This window comes from Pristiophorus japonicus, chromosome 15, assembly GCF_044704955.1.
Source record: "Pristiophorus japonicus isolate sPriJap1 chromosome 15, sPriJap1.hap1, whole genome shotgun sequence".
In the NCBI taxonomy this organism is placed as follows: Eukaryota; Metazoa; Chordata; class Chondrichthyes; family Pristiophoridae; genus Pristiophorus; species Pristiophorus japonicus.
The window spans coordinates 120,201,853-120,222,324 of record NC_091991.1 but is presented as its reverse complement, the minus strand read 5'-3'; positions in this window follow the sequence as shown (position 1 = coordinate 120,222,324).

The window sequence follows — 20,472 nt, the reverse complement described above, 5'->3', positions numbered from 1 at the left end:
AAGAGTGGCTGAAGTAAATGTTGGTCCCCTAGAGGATGACACTGGGGAATTAATAATGGGGAATAGGGAAATGGCAAAGACTTTGAACAAATATTTTATATTGATCTTCACGGTAGAAGGTACTAAAAACATTCCAATAGTGGATAATCAAGGGGCTATAGAGAGTAATACAATCACAATCAGTAAAGAAGTAGTACTCAGTAAAATAATGGGACTAAAGATGGAAAAGTACCCTGGACCTAATGGCTTACATCCTAGGGTCTTAAAAGAAGTGGCTGTAGGGATAGTGGATGCATTGGTTATAATCTACCAAAATTCCCTGGATTCTGGGGTGCTCCCAGTGGATTGGAAAATCGCAAATGTAATGCCCCTATTTAAAAAAGGAGACAGACAAAAAGCAGGAGACTATAGACCAGTTAGCCTAACATCTGTCATTGGGAAAATGCTGGAGTCCATTATTAAGGAAGCAGTAGCAGGACATTTGGAAAAGCATAACTCAATCAAGCTGAGTCAGCATGGTTTTCTGAAAGGGAAATCATGTTTGACAAATTTGCTGGAGATCTTTGAGGATGTAACGAGCAGGGTAGATAAGGGGAACCAGTTGATGTGGTGTATTTGGATTTCCAGAAGGCATTCGATAAAGTGTCACATAAAAGGTTACTGCACAAGATAAAAGTTCACGGGCTTGGGGGTAATATATTAAGCATGGATAGAGGATTGACTAACTAAAGGCAAACAGAGAGTCAGGATACATGGGTCATTTTCCAGTTGGCAAACAGTAACTAGTGGGGTGCCGCAGGAATCGGTCCTCAACTATTTACAATCTATATTCGTGACTTGGATGAAGGGACTGAGTGTAATGTAGCCAAGTTTGCTGATGATACAAAGATGGGTGGGAAATCAAATTATGAGGAGGACACAAAAAATCTGCAAAGGGATATAAACAGGCTAAGTGAGTGGGCAAATATTTGGCAGATGGAGTACAATGTGGGAAAATGTGAGTTTATCCACTTTGGCAGATAAAATAGAAAAGCAAATTATAATTTAAATGGAGAAAAATTGCAAAGTGCTGCATTACAGAGGGACCTGGGTGTCCTTGTGCATGAAATACAAAAAGTTAGTATGCAGGTAAAGCAAGTAATCAGGAAGGCAATTGGAATGTTGGCCTTTATTGCAAAGGGGATAGAGTATAAAAGCAGAGATTTCCTGCTACAACTATACAGGGTATTGGTGAGGTCACACCTGGAGTACTGCGTACAGTTTTGGTCTCCGTATTTAAGGAAGGATATACTTGTATTGGAGGTTGTTCAGAGAAGGTACACTCGGTTGATTCCGGAGATGAGGGGGTTGATTTATGAAGATAGGTTGAGTAGGTTGGGCCTATACTCATTGGAGTTCAGAAGAATGAGAGGTGATCTCATCAAAACATATAAGATAATGAGGGGGCTCGATAAGAAGGATGCAGAGAGGATATTTCCACTCATAGGGGAAACTAAAACTAGGGGTCATAGTCTCAGAATAAGGGGCCGCCCATTTAAAACTGAGATGATGATGAATTTCTTCTCTCAGAAGGTTGTAAATCTGTGGAGTTCTCTGGCCCAGAGAGCTGTGGAGGCTGGGTCATTGAATATATTTAAGGCGGAGATAGACAGATTTTTGAGCGATAAGGGAATAAGGGGTTATGGGGAGCGGGCAGGGAAGTGGAGCTGAGTCTATAATCAGATCAGCCATGATCTTATTAAATGGCGGAGCAGGCTTGAGGGGCCAAATTAACTACTCCTGCTTCTATTTCTTATGTTCTTATGTTGTTATCACCATTGCGGGGTGTACCGTTATGTCTCACCAGTCACTGCAACTCACTAAGCCACTTCCAACGCTGCACACAAATCTGTCCAAGACCAGAAATTGTTGAAAATAAGATTTTTGTGTTTGACACCACGTTAACAGAAACTTTACATAAACGTTGGATAAAACACCCAAATCCCTACCCTTGTGTGCTGTTAGTTGGTATGTTTGCACGAGGATGAGGGTGAGTGTGAGGAGTGGCTAATGAGATGGGGTTGTGATAATGTAGATAGAGAGCGATGGGTGGAGATGTGAGGTATGTTGATGTGAGTAAGGATGTGCAGGAGAAGAGTAGGGAAGACAGAATGATAGTGATGTGATGAGAGGCACAGCAGGATGCAGTTGAGTGTGGCTTTGTACTCACCATTCCTGATCTACTGAGATCATTGAAATGTTTGTGGCACTGTACCCAGGTCCTCCTGACTACATTCTTGCTTATATCCTCCTGTACAATCTGCACCCAGGCTGTGTTGGTCTCCTGGGGAGGTCTCTTTGCCCATCGAAAGGGAAGACAAATTCCCTGCATATGGAGGGAGTCATCGGAGAACTTGGGTGCAGCCCACTGCCTCTGCATAATTATTGTCAGTGTTTGCAGCACCTCAATGCTTTAGTACATTGACAGCACAATGCTAGATTAAACTTCAAATCTAATGTAGCTATGGCCCCATTAAAGATCCCAGCTGAAAATGCGTCATAAATGATGTCACCAGACCTGCTCCATCTCATTGGGTTGGCTAATGCGTTGGGCGGCTTAATAGGCCCCATTAAGGTAAGTTCATTTTTAACAGCAGAATGGAGTCTGCAGCGGGGTCGGGACCCAAAATTGCCACCGTCCGCACCGGACCCACCAAAATAAAGAAAATTCCGGCCACAGATACACATACATGAGATTACGTGGAATTACATAGGACTAGACTTTCAGCCTTGCTAATTTCAAGGCGGTAATGGCGGAGGGGCGGTAAGGATTGTGCCCAGGAACAGTTTGCGCCTTAGTCAGCAAAATTGGGCACCTGGGCCCTGAGTGTCAGGCGGAGTGCCAAGGGAGGCGTTGCACAGTGTAATGTCTGTAGCTCCACATTGTGAACATATTGTGTTACTGCAACTAGAGGGTTTAATAAAAGATAGGTCTCCTGATAAAAAGCAGGAAGCTCCACAAGCTTCCACAGACTGCTCTGGGAGATCTGCCATTTTAAAAGACTTGTGTGAAGTATGCTCTCTTGGAAATTCTACAATGGCGATGACGAATGGGATAATCCGATAAAACAAAGCTGTTGGTGAAGGTTTCAGCCAGCCGACAGAGTGACTTTGAGAGCTTCTCTGTTTTGATTACAGCTACAAATTCGAGGTAAATTATAAGCACACTATTTGAACTGCAAGAGTCAAAATGGCTGCACCCATGGGAGTAATGGGGCATTTAGGTGAATTTAAACGCGACAGGGAAAGGTTTAAAGTGTATGTGGATCGGCTAGCAATATATTTCAACGCAAATAACATAATTGAAGTTCCAGAGAATGCAGACCAGAACCGGGCGGTGTTGGAACGGAAAAGAGGTATTTTCTTAACTGAAGCTGGGCCTGAGTTGTATGAAACGCTGATAAATTTGCTTGTGCCTGTCGAGCCAAAGGGCGCAACGCTAAGGAGATTAAACTAGCATGTGATGCCTCTCCATATGGAGTTGGGGCAGAGATCTCTCATGTACTCCGTCGTGGGAAGGAGAGACCAATTGCTTTTGCTTCATGCACTCTCAGTGCCAGTGAGAGTAATTATGCGCAAATCGAAAGGGAAGCATTCATTTTTGGGGTCAAGAAGTTCCACAAATACTTGTATGGTCGTAAGTTTACCATTGTTATGGACCATAAGCCCCTGTCCCCAGTTCCAACATTAGCTGCAGCCCGAATGCAGAGATGGGCTTTGATTTTTGTCAGCATATACATATGGTATTGAATACAAACGATCAGCTGATCACAGTAATGCTGATGCTATATCGAGATTGCCTTCCCCATCACAAGTTATACCCAATAGGGAAGAAGTGTTCTATTTTTCATATATTGATGAACTGACGGTCACAGCTGAAGCGATTGGTAGAGCAATCAAACGTGACCCAATGATGTCAAAGGTGTATGATTATATTGCAAATGGATGGCCAAACCAGGTAACAAACAAAGATAATCATCCATTCTTCATTATGGAAATCAATTATCAGTTGATAAACATTGTATCATGTGGGGTGCAAGAATGGTTATACCAAATAAATTCAGGTCCAAATGATTCGGAGACCTCCATGACCAGCACCTGGGAATATGCTTGACCAAATGTTTTGCATGTAGTTATCTATGGTGGCCAGGTCTTAATAAAGATATAGAGTACATCGTGAGTCGGTGTACAACATGTCAATCAGTAAGCAAGCAACCACCATCAGCACCATTACAGCCATGGAAATGGCCTCCCAGTGTGTGACAAAGGTTACATATCAATTTTGCTGAGCTAGAAGGACAACAATTGTTCATTGTGATTGATAGCCATTCGAAGTGGATTGAGATGTTTCCAATGTGGAAGATAACAACAAGTAAAACATTAGACATTTTGAGAAGTTTATTTTCTTAATTTGGCCTTTCAGAAGAAATTGTTTCTGATAATGGATCACAATTTCGTTCAGAAGAATTTTCACAGTTCACGAGCAAAAATGGTGTGAAACATACCACACTGCTTTGAATGGTGCAGCAGAGCGCACTGTACAAATTGTAAAACGTGCCCTCAATAAAACAAATGTTGGATCCAAATCCAAAGAAATGACATTTGTCATTGGATCACAAATTGGCTAATTTTCTAATTACGTATCATAATACTTCTCATACAACTATTGGTAGAACACCAGTAGCGTTGTTTCTCAAATGACAGCCATGAATCAGATTCTCGTTGATAAAACCAAATTTGGCAGTCTGTAGAAGAGACACAATTAAGACAGAAAGAGAATCATGATAGAGGTAGAGTAAAAGAAAGAAGTGTGAAATTAAACCAGAAGGTGAGAATGAAGAACCATCACCATTAATGGTTAAAGTGGTTACCAGGAAGAGAGGTGAAGATATATGGTCCTCGCACATATTTGGTCAAGATGTTTGATAATGGACAGGTTAGGTTTGTTCACATTGATCATATTTTACCGACAGACACGGAGGAGTTGAAGGTGGGAATGATTCAATTATTTCTGACTCATCAGATAGTTTTGATACACCAGTAGCATATCCTACATCCAATGTACTGGAAACAAATCCAAGAGAAAATCAGAATTTAAGTCTGAGTCCGAGTCAGGAAAACAAACAGTCTGAAGTTAGAATGAGTTTAAATGGAAATCAAGGGCATCCCTTGGAGGAAAACTTTCCTCAGGATAAGCCTCAATTGAGTTTAAATTCAACACCATGTTTGGAATGTTCTGTTTGAGAGTGAAGGTATCCCCTTTGAAACAGAAAATAAGTGGTTAAGCTTAATTTGTAAATATAGCAAAATAAATCCATATCCTTTGTTATGTATAACCATGAAAGTTACGTATGATGATTATTGTTATAATAAGTTCTTCATTAAGGAGGGAGAAGTGCAATGTCTGTAGCTCCACACTGTGGACGTATTGTGTTACTGCAACTAGAGGGTTTAATAAAAGAGAAAAGACTTGACAAGAAGCAGAAAGCTCCACAAGCTTCCACAGACTGTTCTGGAAGATCTTCCCTTTTAAAGACTCGTGTGCAGTGTGTGCTTCTGTGGATTTATCACTCACATCTCTCTTAGAGCACCAGGCCGGCTGAGCATGCGAAAATCTTGAGCTAAAGAGCCAGCCTGGGAGCGCTCTGAGAGAGGCCTGGGGATAAAAAACCCTGAAAAAGCCTGAAAAGGACAAAAGCATTCCCAATACATAGCCCTCGCCAAATCGAAAGATAAAATAAAACAAAAAACATTCACACTTATTTGAGGTGGATATCAGTTACCTCACTGCAGCCGGCATAGGTCTAACCAACATTTACACAGGCGGTTCCAGCAGGGCGCGTTGCGGAGCGTACAGGTTGGGTGGGAGCCAAAAAGCGAGTCATTGTCACAACTAGGGGCGTTGCACACCGGCTCGCCTCCACACCCTGCCGAAAGCGGCCCGGAAAACCCCGGCGGAGCGCTGGAAGCTGACTGCCCGCCAAGAAAAGCTCGCTGCCACCATTGCCGCTCCTCCGGTGTGAAAACAGAGGCAGACAGCCCATGGAATATACAGCCCAGAAACAGGCCATTCAGCCCAACCAGTCTGTGCTGGTGTTAAAACTTCACATGTCTCCTCCCATTCAATCTGCCTCACCTCAGCCTTTCAGCCTATCTTACTATCCCCTTTTTTCTCATTTACTCTTCTTGTTTCCTTTTGAAAGTATCTAAGCTATTTGCCTCAACTACTTTCTGTGACAGAGAGTTCCACATTCTGTGACAGAGAGCTCCACATTCTGTGACAGAGAATTCCACATTCTGTGATAGAGAGTTCCACATTAAAACCGAGTTGAGAAGGAATTTCTTCTCCCAGAGGGTTGTGAATCTGTGGAATTCTCTGCCCAGGGAAGCAGTTGAGGCTGGCTCATTGAATGTATTCAAGTCACAGATAGATAGATTTTTAACCAATAAGGGAATTAAGGGTTATGGGGAGCGGGCGGGTAAGTGGAGCTGAGTCCACGGCTAGATCAGCCATGATCTTGTTGAATGGCGGAGCAGGCTCGAGGGGCTAGATAGCCTACTCCTATTCCTAATTCTTATGTTCTTATTCTGTGGTAGAGAGTTTCACATTCTGTAATAGAGAGTTCCACATTCTGTGGTAGAGAGGTCCACATTCTATCCACTCTCTGAGTAAAGCAATGTCTCCTTATTTCCCTATTAGATTTATTAGTAACTCTCTTATATTGATGGTTACAAGTTTTGGATTCTCCTACCAATAAAAAGATAGATTTGCATTTATATAGCACCTTTCATAACCACCAGATGTCTCAAAGCACTTTACAGCCAATGAAGTACTTTTGTAGTATAGTCACTGTTACAATGGAAACATTCTCTACAAAAGCAAAATACTGTGGATGCTGGAAATCTGAAATAAAAACCGAGAATGCTGGAAATAGTCAACAGTCAGGAGAGAGAAACAGAGTTAGCGTTTCAGGCCAATAAGTATTATCTCCACATCTCCCCTGTCAACCCATTCAAAATGTGAAAGACTTCTATCAGGTCACCTCTAGGTCTCTTTTTACAGTAAAAAGCTCCAACCTGTTCAATCTTTCCCAATAGCTGCAATCTCTCAGTTCTGGTACCGTCCTTGTAAATCTTTTTTGCACTTTCTCCAGTGCTTCGATGTCCTTTTTATAGTATGGAGATCAGAACTGTGCAGAGTTTTTTTGTATTGTTCAATAACGAATTGGCCAGGCCAGCATTTATTGCCCATCCCTAATTGCCCTTGAGAAGATAGTGGTGAGCTGTCTTCTTGAACTGCTGCAGTCCTCGAAATGTGGCCTGATCAGGGTCCTAGTTTAAAATACATTTACTACTTTTGAATTCTATACCCCTAAAAAGAAATCCCAGTGCTTTGTTAGCATGCTTTGCTGATCTGCGATGCTGCTTTTAATGATTTGTTCACCTGTATCTCTAGCTCCCTTTGCTCTTCTACCCCATTCAGTTTCTGATTTGCAAAGCTGTAGGTGATGTTGCTGTTTTTCCTACCAAAGTGCATCACCTCACATTTATCTATGTTCAAGTGTATTTGCCACTTAATTGCCCAGTCTGCAAGTTTTCTGATGTCTTCTTATATTATGTTACATTCTTCCTCAATGACAGCTATACCCCCCAGTTTGGTATCATCTGAAAATGTTGATATTGAGATACTTAGTCCTAAGTCCAAATCATTGAATGTAAATTATGAACAACAGTGGTTCAGGCAATGATACTTGTGGAACATCACCTTCTATCTGAATAACGACCCTTTACTCCTACTCTCTGCTTTCTATTCTTAGTCAATTTGCTATCCATTCAGCTATGTGTCTCCTGACTCCACATGCCCTAATCTTTGTCATGAGCCTACTATGTGGTACATTCTCAAAGGTCTTTTGAAAATCCAAGTATATGACATCGACTACATTACCCTTGTCTACTCTTTCTGTTACCTCTTCAAAGAATGCTATCGAGTTAATTAAGCACGACATAATCTTTCAGAATCCATTCTCACTATTTTTATTATATTTTCTGTCTCTAGATACTCTTCTGTCGCTTATTTTAGTATAAATTGCAGTATCTTTCCTGTCACTGACAAGATGACTGGTCTATAAAGCCCAGATTTTGTTCTATCTCCCTTTTTGTATATAGATACAGCATTAGCTGTCCGCCAGTCCTCTGGCACTATTCCCTCCTCTAAGGAACATTTGTATATATAATCTAGTGCTTCTGCTATTTCCTCCCTAGTTTCCTCGAGTATGACGGGTGCATACCATCTGGACGTGGGGCTTAACCCCTTTCAGTTTTGCTAGTTTGTCAATTATTTTCTCCCTTTCTATCCCAACTGTATTCATATTCTTTTTAGCTCATTCTCTAGTGAAGCATTTATTACATTATCTTCTTGTAAAAGCTGAGGCAAAGTAGTTATTCAATACTTCTGACATTTCTCAGTCATTACCTGTGTGTTTATGTTGCTCATCCTTTAGTGGCCCTATCCCTACTTTAATTCCCCATTTGTTATTTATCTGTCTACAGAACACTTTATTATTTATTTTTATAGTCCTTGATAATTTGATTTTGTAATTTCTCTTTGCTTTCCTGATGGTTTTATAAACTTCTCTCCTAAGTTCCTCATATCCTCCTCATCTTTATTTTCTAAGTACTTTTAATATGTCTTTTTCTTTAGAATCAATTTAGTTCTTTATGTTACTCTCGATCCTAATCTTGAAACTCTAACCTGAATAAGGATCCTTTACCCCTACTCTCTGCTTTCTATTTTTTAGCCAATTTGCTATCCATTTAGCTAATTGTCCCCTGACTCCACATGCCCTAGTGAGCTTATAATGTAGTACATTAGCGAAGATCTTTTGAAAATCACCTTTGTCAACTCTTTCTGTTACCTCTTCAAATAATTCTATCAGGTTAGTAAAGCAAGATATAATGGTGATCACTACGACTAAGATGCTGTCCTACACTTACTTCTCCTCTCTGTACTGGTCCATTCCCCAATAGAAGATCCAGCAGTGATTTTTTTTTCTTATTGGACTTCATACGTACACGGAAGCACATGCAGAGAAAAGGGCTTGAAATTTCCTGGCCTGTTCATGTCAGACTCCTGCAAAAATCGGAAAACAGCAGAATCGCTCGGAAAAAGAATGGAACGCAAATATGCCGGGTCCCACCCGCAGATGGGAAATCCTTGTAAGTTGTGTAACCGTCACCCACCATTAAAAGGCCTGCTGCAATAGAGGGCCTGAGGCAGATACTCCCTGTACTGGGAGTTCCTCTTTCCCCAGCCCTTGAGAGAGCTGGTATAAGAATGGAGGCCGGTACATCAAGTCAGATGAGACTTATTAACCTCTGGTGGTGTGGAAGTACATCTCACCAGGGAGTTGCAGGCTTAGAAAGCAGACTGGGTCCCCAAATGGTGACATTTTTAAAAAATATAGCATTGTCCTCTGGAACAGAGGCCCAAGGGAGGCAGTAGGCAGAGTATCTGGGAGGGTGGCGGGGAGGCATGGTGTGGGCTCTTCATTGGATAGCTAGTGAGTGCCAGAGCTGCCTGCAGCATAGTGCAAGTGCCCACTAGCCCCGCAAACATCAGCAAGGGTGGTGCTGAACAGCAGTGATGAGCACAATTCCTGCATAATTGCCGGGATTGCTACCTATCAACCACTAGATTATACACACTTATATATACATACACATTTATATAAAGCACACCATTTCGACACTCCTGTTATACCTTGGTATCTTTTTCCTTCTATGCTGATTTCTTGGATTCAAACTATTCAAATTATTGTAATACAAAAACAACTGAGAGTCAAATTCTCCCAGTTAATTTATTTGAGCTCAATGCAAATGTCACAGCTGATTGGCTGATATTTATTAACTGTGGCTGGAATATATTGTAATTCGGTCAAATGCAAATTTCTTTGCAAGGGAACTAATTGAATCGTTCAAACAACTTTAAAAAAAAAATCTTCCATCATATTAACCCTCGGTGAAAAGAGTATGGACCTAAAATAATATTAACAACATAATATGAACACAAAAAATGACATATTGCATAATAACATGATTGAACAAATATAACATTTTCTTTTGTGCCCTCAGGTACCTTTATTAGTATTTTCACTCTCAGGTCTCAGCTTGTGTTATTGGATTTGATCTTTTGCCCCGCCACTGTGAAACTGTTCGTTGATGGGAGATGCCACAGCTTTGAGCAATATACAGAATTTCCCAGGATGCAGCCATTAGCTTTTGTAAGCCTAGCACGAAGAGTGTTTCTCTTCCCTTGTAATATTGTATGTCCTTTTGTTTGTTTTTCACAAATTATTTGAAGCACACTTAAAGGAGGAATTTCAAAAGCTTTATTCAGGTGATGTTCAGAGTCAATTTTAACTTTGAGCAAGTTTTGATTGGGTGTGGAGGCGCAGTGAGTGTGACACACATTTGCTGTTCTAAGTTTCAGGACCGGGGTATTTCAGCTCCTGGGCCTTATTTAAATGTCAGCAGGAAGAGAGCACCAAGCGGCTGATGGCGGAGGAACTTAAGACCATAAGAATTATGAGCAGGAGTCCGGCATTCGGCCCCTCGAGCCTGCTCCGCCATTCAATAAGAATATGATCTTCTATCTCTACTCCACTTTCCTGCACTGTCCCTATAGCCCTTGATTCCCTTAATATCCAAAAGATAAGGCCCTCTGACAGCTTACGAGTAAGTGGCAGGGAGCGAGTTTACGGAGGGATTCATAAAAGGGAAGGCGGCAACTTTCCTTGTGGGACCCAGAGGAACAGTCCAGGGCCCAAAAATGCAAGTTATTTTCACTTGCCTGGGTAGCATCTTCCTCCTCCCCACCAGCTGCCAATTGTCGCCAGTCAGCGAGGGTAGTTCCACAGGCTTCCACACTCAGCATGCAGTTAAAATGCCATTGGGGTTCTATTGATATCATAAGATGAGAATTAGCGTTTATGCATGAGGCTGCTGCCTGAGTCCGGTGGGCATCTTATCCACCACCGAAACCAATAAAGTCCAAATGAGAGAATGCCAAGAATGGAGGTGCCCCATTTTAGCTGCTCGCCAGCTTCATTCTCACTGAGCAAAGAGAGTTTCAATTCCCCCCAAAGATTTTTTCGACTGCAATGAGTTTGTCAGAGAAGGAAAGAGAAAAATCAGGCAGACATGACAGGGGCTGACCGTACAATTGGGCTTTGTCTTCAACTCCAAATCAATGTTTGATTTTTCTGTTTGGGAGTGTCTGATTGTGTCTGCATATATAAGCTCATTTCAGTTTGAATGATAAATTTAAGGTTTAGTGCTCAAGGATTCAAAGAAAATCTATTGGGCCAAATCTTTCTTGCAAAATAACAGCGTGTAAACGATGCACACCATTATTAGTGTGAAAATCAGCCAACAGGTTCCGGGGATTGAGAGATTCGCTGTGAGTTGCGACTCTCCAGAATTTGCTGGTCGATTTACACCATATGCTTGGCACAAACAATGTCTCGTCAACAGCCTCCCTATTAATTTTAAGAACTTGCTGAAGTTGCACAATAATTCCTCCTTAAACTCGTCACAGAAAGTTAGGGCTGGATTTTAACAGCATAAGTAGCTTTTCAAAACAATGTGATAATTGTTAATGCAATGCCAATCAACCTCTCTGGCCCAGAAAAGGAACAATTTCAACTATTCAATCTCATTTCTGTATGTAGTTGGAGATTTACAAAATATAGATATTCAATGCTTTTTTCCTTACTTTTCCTTTCTGTCACTTCTTTCCCTCTCTCTTAATCCAAAACTTTTTTTCCCTCTCTTTGACCGCGATATTCACTGGGGCGGGGTTTTGGAGCAGCAGGGAGGAGTTATAGTCAGAGAACCGGAAGTCCGGGTTTCCCTGAATGGCATGGAGTTTTAACTATACGACGTGTGTTTTTATTAAAAAGCTTCCAATTGACAGGCCTGTCGGATGGGGAAACTCTGCAGCACAAGACCACAGCCCAGGAGCAGGCAGGTTTAGTGGTTGTTGGGTGTAGAGATTGTGGGTGGGTCGAGCATGGTTCGGAGGGATGGGGTGATCATGGGATGGTCAAAGATTGAAGGGGGGGGTTGGAAATAGGGGGTAAGAGACGAGGGATTTGGGAGAAGAGTCAGAGATTGTGTGGGAGATCGGGGGAGTGTCGGAGGTTTAGGCGGTGATTGGGGGTTGATGGGTTGGCAGGAGACCGGGGTAGAGACCAGGGGTTGATGATGAGGGATCGGTGATGGGGGATATCGGGGGGGAGAGATGGGGCGGGTGGAGGAAGAGTCAGATTTGAGGGGGTTCTGTGATGAGGGTTTCGGTGATGGGGGTTGGGTGGAGATCGTAGCGTTAGGGATCGGAGATTGGGGGAAAGATGGGGGTTTGGGGGAGTTGGAGATCAAGGGGATCTGTCATGGGGTTTGGGGAAGATGAAGGAGTTCTGTGATTGCAGAGGAGTCAGGGGGAGATTCCGGGGATGGGGGTGTTTACAGGGGAGCTTGTTGGGCCTGAAGGAAACACTGCTGCTCCTCTTGGCCCACAAGCAGTGCTGCAAAGGCACTGACCTGATGTATCCAGCCCATCTCGCCTCCTTTTATCTGCCGGGTTTCTAGCAGCCTGGGAAACCCGGCCCACAGTGGTAAAAAATAGAAACCCAGTTAAAATGGGTGCATGCAGCCTCCTTAAAAGGTTTCAACAACCGACCCACTTCCTGAGAGTCGATTGGTGACCTGCCCCTCGCTCCGCCTCCATTAAAACCAGAAGTGGGTGGGTTCAAGGTGGGTTGGGAGTCACGTTTCAGATTTTTAACATTTTAACCTCTGACACGACCCAAAACTACCCATTTTGGGGGATGAAAATACCCTTTATTTCTCTTTTTGTGTCTGATTTGACTCCACCTTCCTTCTCTGTCGTTCTTGTCTCTTTCTCAATCCTGAAATCTCATTGGTTAAACTGTTGCTCCTGCCGTCCACTCAGGTCCCAGATGCCCATTGCCCTCGCCATTCCATCAGCAGCTCGCACTTCCAGCAAGTTTGTTTGAGCTGAAGGCTGCAGGAAAATGTCTAACTACAGGGCTTTGGCAAGATCCAGCCCATTCGTTGAGGAAATGATGCAAGGTGAAAGAGAGACAGCATTTTCTGTAGTGTTTACATTTACAATTCCAAAACAAATCACTGTTTGCATGATTTTGCTCCTAAGTCTGTGTAATGGGTGAGTGAAGCATTAATTATTTGTCAATGAGTAGCAAAATCCGAGTGCATACGAGGTAATTAATTTTTAGATATTACACAGATAATAATATAAATCACTTTATCGAGTTTATACAGAAAAATAATTTTAATCTCTTTCTTTGTGAAAAATTGTTTTCAGAAGTGTTGATGATTAAGAAGACTTCCAACCTTGGAGAATGCTGTGTCTCAGTTCCACTCCCACTTTCCAAGAGGTGCAAAAAATGCTGAAAGAATTTTATGTAATAAGAACATAAGAAATAGGAGCAGGAGTAGGCCTTTTGCCTCCGCCTGACGACTACGTGTGCGGGAAGTGTATCCGGCTGCAGCTCCTGTCGGACCACATTGCGGCACTGGAGCTGCGGGTGGATTCACTCTGGAGCATGCACAATGCTGAGAATGACGTGAATAGCACGTTTAGTGAGTTGGTCTTACCGCAGGAAAAGATTACTCAGGCAGATAGGGAATGGATGACCAACAGGAAGAGCAGTGCAAGGAAGGTAGTGCAGGGGTACCCTGCGATCATCCCCCTGCAAAACAGATACACTGCTTTGGGTACTGTTGAGGGGGATGACTCACCAGGGGAGGGCAGCAGCAGCCAGGTTCATGGCACCGTGGGTGGCTCTGCTGCACAGGAGGGCAGGAAAAAGAGTGGGAGAGCTATAGTTATAGGGGATTCAATTGTAAGGGGAATAGATAGACGTTTCTGCGGCTGCAATCGAGACTCCGGGATGGTATCTCGCCTCCCTGGTGCAAGGATCAAGGATGTCTCGGAGCGGGTGCAGGTCATTCTGAAAAGGGAGGGTGAACAGCCAGTTGTCGTGGTGCATATAGGTACCAACGATATAGTAAAAAAAGGGATGAGGTCCTACTAGGCGAATTTAGGGAGTTGGGCACTAAATTAAAAAGTAGGACCTCAAAAGTAGTAATCTAGGATTGCTACCAGTGCTAGTCAGAGTAGGAACAGCAGGATAGTTCAGATGAATACGTGGCTTGAGGAGTGGTGCAGCAGGGAGGGATTCAAATTCCTGGGACATTGGAACCAGTTCTGGGAGAGGTTGGACCAGTACAAACCAGACGGTCTGCACCTGGGCAGGACCGGAACCAATGTCCTAGGGGGAGTGTTTGCTAGTGCTGTTGGGGAGGAGTTAAACTTTTATGGCAGAGGGATGGAAACCTATGCAGGGAGACAGAGGGAAGTAGAATGGGGGCAGAAGCAAAAGATAGAAAAAGGAAAAGTAAAAGTGGAGGGCAGAGAAACCTAAGACAAAAAGCAAAAAGGGTCACATTACAGCAAAATTCTAAAGGGGCAAAGTGTGTTCGAAAGACAAGCCTGAAGGCTCTGTGCCTCAATGCGAGGAGTATTCGGAATAAGGTGGACGAATGAACTGCGCAGATAGCAGTTAAAGGGTATGCTGTAATTGGCATCACGGAGACATTGCTCCAGGGTGACCAAGGCTGGGAACTCAACATCCAGGGGTATTCAACATTTAGAAAGGTTAGACAGAAAGGACAAGGAGGAGGGGTATCATTGCTGGTTAAAGAGGAAATGAATGCAATAGTAAGAAAGGACATTAGCTTGGATGATGTGGAATCGGTATGGGTGGAGCTGCGGAATACCAAGGGGCAGAAAACGCTAGTGGGAGTTGTGTACAGACCACCAAACAGTCATAGTAAGGTTTGGGACAGCATCAAACAAGAAATTAGGGATGTGTGCAATAAAGGTACAGCAGTTATCATGGGTGACTTTAATCTACATATTGATTGGACTAACCAAACTGGTAGCAATGCAGATGAGGAGGATTTCCTGAAGTGTATTAGGGATGGTTTTCTCGACCAATATGTCGAGGAACCAACCAGGGAGCTGGCCATCCTAGACTGGGTGATGTGTAATGAGAAAGCACTAATTAGCAATCTTGTTGTGCGAGACCCCTTGGGGAAGAGTGACCATAACATGGTAGAATTCTTTATTAGAATGGAGAGTGACACAGTTAGTTCAGAAACTGGGGTCCTGAACTTAAGGAAAGGTAACTTCGATGGTTTGAGGCATGAATTGGCTAGAGTAGACTGGCAAATGATACTTAAAGGGTTGACAGTGGATAGGCAATGGCAAACATTTAAAGATCACATGGATGAACTTGAGCAATTGTACATCCCTGTCTGGAGTAAAAATAAAATGGGGAAGGTGGCTCAACCGTGGTTAACAAGGGAAATTAAGGATAGTGTTAAATCCAAGGAAGAGGCATATAAATTGGCCAGAAAAAGCAGCAAACCTGAGGACTGGGAGAAATTTAGAATTCAGCAGAGGAGGACAAAGGGTTTAATTAAGAGGGGGAAAATAGAGTACGAGAAGAAGCTTGCCAGGAACATAAAAACTGACTGGAAAAGCTTCTATAGATATGTGAAGAGAAAAAGATTCGTGAAGACAAACGTAGGTCCCTTGCAGTTGGATTCAGGTGAATTTATAATGGGGAAAAAAGAAATGGCAGACCAGTTGAACAAATACTTTGGTTCTGTCTTCACGAAGGAAGACACAAAAGTACTAGGGGACCAAGGGTCTAGTGAGAAGGAGGAACTGAAGGATATCCTTATTATGCAGGAAATTGTGTTAGGGAAATTGATGGGATTGAAGGCTGATAAATCCCTGGGGCCTGATAGTCTGCATCCCAGAGTACTTAAGGAAGTGGCCCTAGAAATTGTGGATGCATTGGTGATCATTTTCCAACAGTCTATCGACTCTGGATCAATTCCTATGGACTGGAGGGTAGTTAATGTAACACCACTATTTAAAAAGGGAGGGAGAAAGAAAGTGGGTAATTATAGACTGGTTAGCCTGACATCAGTTGTGTGGAAAATGTTGTAATCAATTATTAAGGATGAAATAGCAGCGCATTTGGAAAGCAGTGACAGGATCGGTCTAAGTCAGCATGGATTTATGAAGGGGAAATCATGCTTGACAAATCTTCTGGAATTTTGAGGATGTAACTAGTAGAGTGGACAAGGGAGAACCAATGGATGTGGTGTATTTGGACTTTCAAAAGGCTTTTGACAAGGCCCCACACAAGAGATTGGTGTGCAAAATGAAAGCACCTGGTATTGGGGATAATATACTGACGTGGATAGAGAACTTGTTTGCAGACAGGAAGCAGAGAGTCGGGATAAACGGGTCCTTTTCAGAATGGCAGGCAGTGACTAGTGGAGTGCCGCAGGGCTCAGTGCTGGGACCCCAGCTCTTTACAATAGACGTTAATGATTTGAAAGAAGGAATTGAGTGTAATATCTCGAAGTTTGCAGATGACACTAAACTGGGTGGCAGTGTGAGCTGTGAGGGGGACGCTAAGAGGCTGCAGATTGACTTGGACTGGTTAGGTGAGTGGGCAAAACCATGGCAGATGCAGTATAATGTGGATAAATGTGAGGTTATCCACTTTGGGGGCAAAAACACGAAGACAGAATATTATCTGAATGGTAGCAGATTAGGAAAAGGGGTAGTGCAACGAGACCTAGGTGTCATGGTTCATCAGTCATTGAAAGTTGGCATACAGGTGCAGCAGGCGGTGAAGAAGGCAAATGATATGTTGGCCTTCATAGCTAGGGGATTTGAGTATAGGAGCAGGGAGGTCTTACTGCAGTTGTACAGGGCCTTCGTGAGGCCTCCCCTGGAATATTGTGTTCAATTTTGGTCTCCTAATCTGAGGAAGGACGTTCTTGCTTTTGAGGGAGTGCAGTGAAGGTTCAGCAGACTGATTCCCGGGATGGCAGGACTGACATATGAGGAGAGACTGGATCATCTGGGCTTTTATACATTGGAGTTTAGAAGGATGAGAGGGGATCTCATAGAAACATACAAGATTCTGACGGAACGGGACAGGTTAAATGCGGGTAGATTGTTCCCGATGTTGGGAAAGTCCAGGGGACACAGTCTTAGGATAAGGGTAGGCCATTTAGGACTGAGACGAGGAGAAACTTCTTCACTCAGAGTTGTTAACCTGTGGAATTCCCTGCCGCAGAGAGTTGTTGATGTCAGTTCATTGGATATATTCAAGACGGAGTTAGAAATGGCCCTTATGGCTAAGGGGATCAAAGGGGTATGGAGAGAAAGCAGGAAAGATATACTGAGGGAATGATCAGCCATGATCTTATTGAATGGTGGTGCAGGCTCGAAGGGCCGAATGGCCAACTCCTGCACCTATTTTCTATGTTTCTATGTATCTAAGCCTTCTGGAAATCCAAATACATGACATGTATTGGTTCCCCTTTATCCACCCTGCTCGTTACATCCTCAAAGACCTCCAGCAAATTTGTCAAATATGATTTATCTTTCATAAAGCCATGCTGACTCTGCTTAACTGTATTATTATTTTCTAAATGGCCTGCTCCTACTTCCTTAATAATGGACACCAGCATTTTCCCAATGACAGATGTTAGGCTAACTAGTCTATTGTTTACTGCTTTCTGTCTCCCTCCTTTCTTATATAGGGGTGTTACATTTGCGATTTTCCAATCTGCTGGGACCTCTGTAGAATCCAGGGAATTTTGGTAGATTACAACCAATGCATCCACTATCTCAGCAGCCTCCTCTTTTAAGACCCGATGCAGGCCATCAGGTCCAGGGGACTTTTCTACCTTTAGTCCCATTGGTTTGCCTAGTACTTTTTTTTAATAAAGTGAACACTATTTTTTTAAAGCAACCATTCATTAATTTATTGTTTCAGTGAAACAGAAACAGAGAGAGGAAATTTTAATTTTATTTATTGTACTTGTTTACCTAAGCTGGTGTACTTATCTAAGGAAAATAGTGCTTAATTATTTACCATTCACCAATAAAAAAAATGAATTCAGTTTGTTCATGGAGACCTTTAACAAACCACTGCTGCCAGACTCTGGAACTCGCTGCTCCATCACCAGTACTATTAATCAGTGCACTCCCCAGCAGTGTTAACATTTCCCCCCTACGTTCCATCAATTTGACCAAATCCCTGGTTCCCCCTCCAGTGTGTTGCCAAACACCAAATCCTCCTCACTGCTAAACCCAAGTGTTGCCAAATTCTGGACCATCCCTCCAGTGCTACCAAAGGCCAGATCAGCACCCCAATTATGTTGCTAAATCACATGGTCTGTTCTGCCCAGTGTCGATAAACAACAGGGCTTAGAATTTCCTCAAAATTCATTTCCCCTTCAAAATGCAATTGCAACCATCAGGGGCCTGTAGAGGGAGTTACATGCACGGTATCTGGGTCTATTCATTTGCATTCCTGTTGGTGCAAAAACTCATGTGAAATACGAATAATCATATCTGCAAATTTTGGTGCAGACTTTAAACAGACAATTCAGCCTGCGTCTTCAGCAGCCAACAATCAGGTTAGAGATAAGCAGTGCTTGGCTCTCACACTTTACTCTCGGGTAACTTCATTGCATGTCTTCGCAATATTTTTATTATAGGTTTGATGTTATTTTTATAGTATTATACAGAATTGGGACCACTCAATCATAGGGCTGCCAACTCTGGTTGGGAGGCATTCCTGGAGATTTGATCAGATGACATTCTGACCATGTCACGTCTGATCACATGACATCTGATCACATGATGTCTGCAGAGGTTATTGTATTTACCTGATAAACGTTGGGTCCCCTGTGGTTGAGTATCGTTGCTTTGTGGTTTCATGCCAGCAGCTGTCGTGTGAGTAGTTCAGAAAACCAGGAGCCCCTCCGTGAACCTGGGCAGAGGGGAAAGCGAGGGACAGCAAGCGATTTGCAGAGGGGAAACCAGAGGTGGGAGGAACTTTGATTCCACAAGTAATTAATGTTAACTCACTGAAAGTGCGCTGTAACCTAACACTCAGATTCCCCTCATATCCAACAATGACACAATAACTCACTAATATTCGATATGTAAATGATGGTAATAGGTGTAACACCCCGATATAACAACATAAGAACTTAAGAAATAGGAGCAGGAGTAGGCCATTTGGCCCCTCGAGCCTGCTCCGCCATTCAATAAGATCATGGCTGATCTGATCATGGACTCAGCTCCACTTCCCTGCCCGCTCCCCATAACCCTTTACTCCTTTATCGTTCAAAAATCTATCTATCTCCACATTAAATATATTCAATGACCCAGCCTCCATTGGTCTCTGGGATAAAGAATTGCAAAGATTCACGACCCTCTGAGAGAAGAAATTCCTCCTCATCTCTGCTTTAAATGGGCGACCCCTTATTCTGAAACTATGCCCTCTAGTTGTAGATTCCCCCATGAGAGGAAAGATCCTCTCAGCATCTACCCTGTCAAGCCCCCTCAATAAGATCACCTCTCATTCTTCTAAGCTATCCTAGCTGTAACTAATAGGAATGCTATAAGCTGCTGATATTCAACCCGTAAATACAGCCAGGATCTCCGTGTAAGGTGTGGTCAGGCCTCCATGTAAATGCCACTTTAAATAGGGCCGATCTCTCTTCCAATCTCCTTGGACTCAGGTTCTGTGTGAAGGTTTCAAATCTGAACCGGGAGCCTCAGACCGAGACAATCTGTATTTGGACTTCACCTGAAGCAAACCTAGAGATCACACAAAGGGCACTTCTCACAGGGCACACCGTTCTAAAGTCAGCTGAGCATCCACTCAGCTAAGCCTCTCCCTGGGCTCAGACTCGATAAAGGAGAGTTTTCATAGAATGATATTCCCGCTGGGAACGGGGCCTAGCAAGTGGCCAGCCTGTGCAAGGGCTGTAGTGGGGAGGCTCAGCTGATTTTAATGGCCGGGCCTCATTAGCATGCCATTTCCCAACTTCCTGACCAAAATGGTGGGACGTGCCTGCCCCGGGCACTAACATTGGACATCTCGGAGGTTGCCGCTGGGAACCTGGCATAGTGAACCCTGACTATGGCTGGGAATTATCTCGGTTGGGGAGAAAGGGGAAGCCGAAGGTTTCATAGTGGGAATAGAGGAGAATAAAACTTCAAATACATTTTTTAAAACATACCTTACTGAGCCTCTTCTGGCTGTCGATGCAGCTACCAACAGCTTTGGCCTGGTAGAGAATCCGCCATTGCTCCCCCACTCAGGTCTCAGGTAACAATAGCACTGGGGGCCCGATGACATCATCGGCACCCGAACCTCATATTTAAAGAAGGGCCCCGCCACTTGCAACTTAAAATATTTCAGTTCCCTGCTC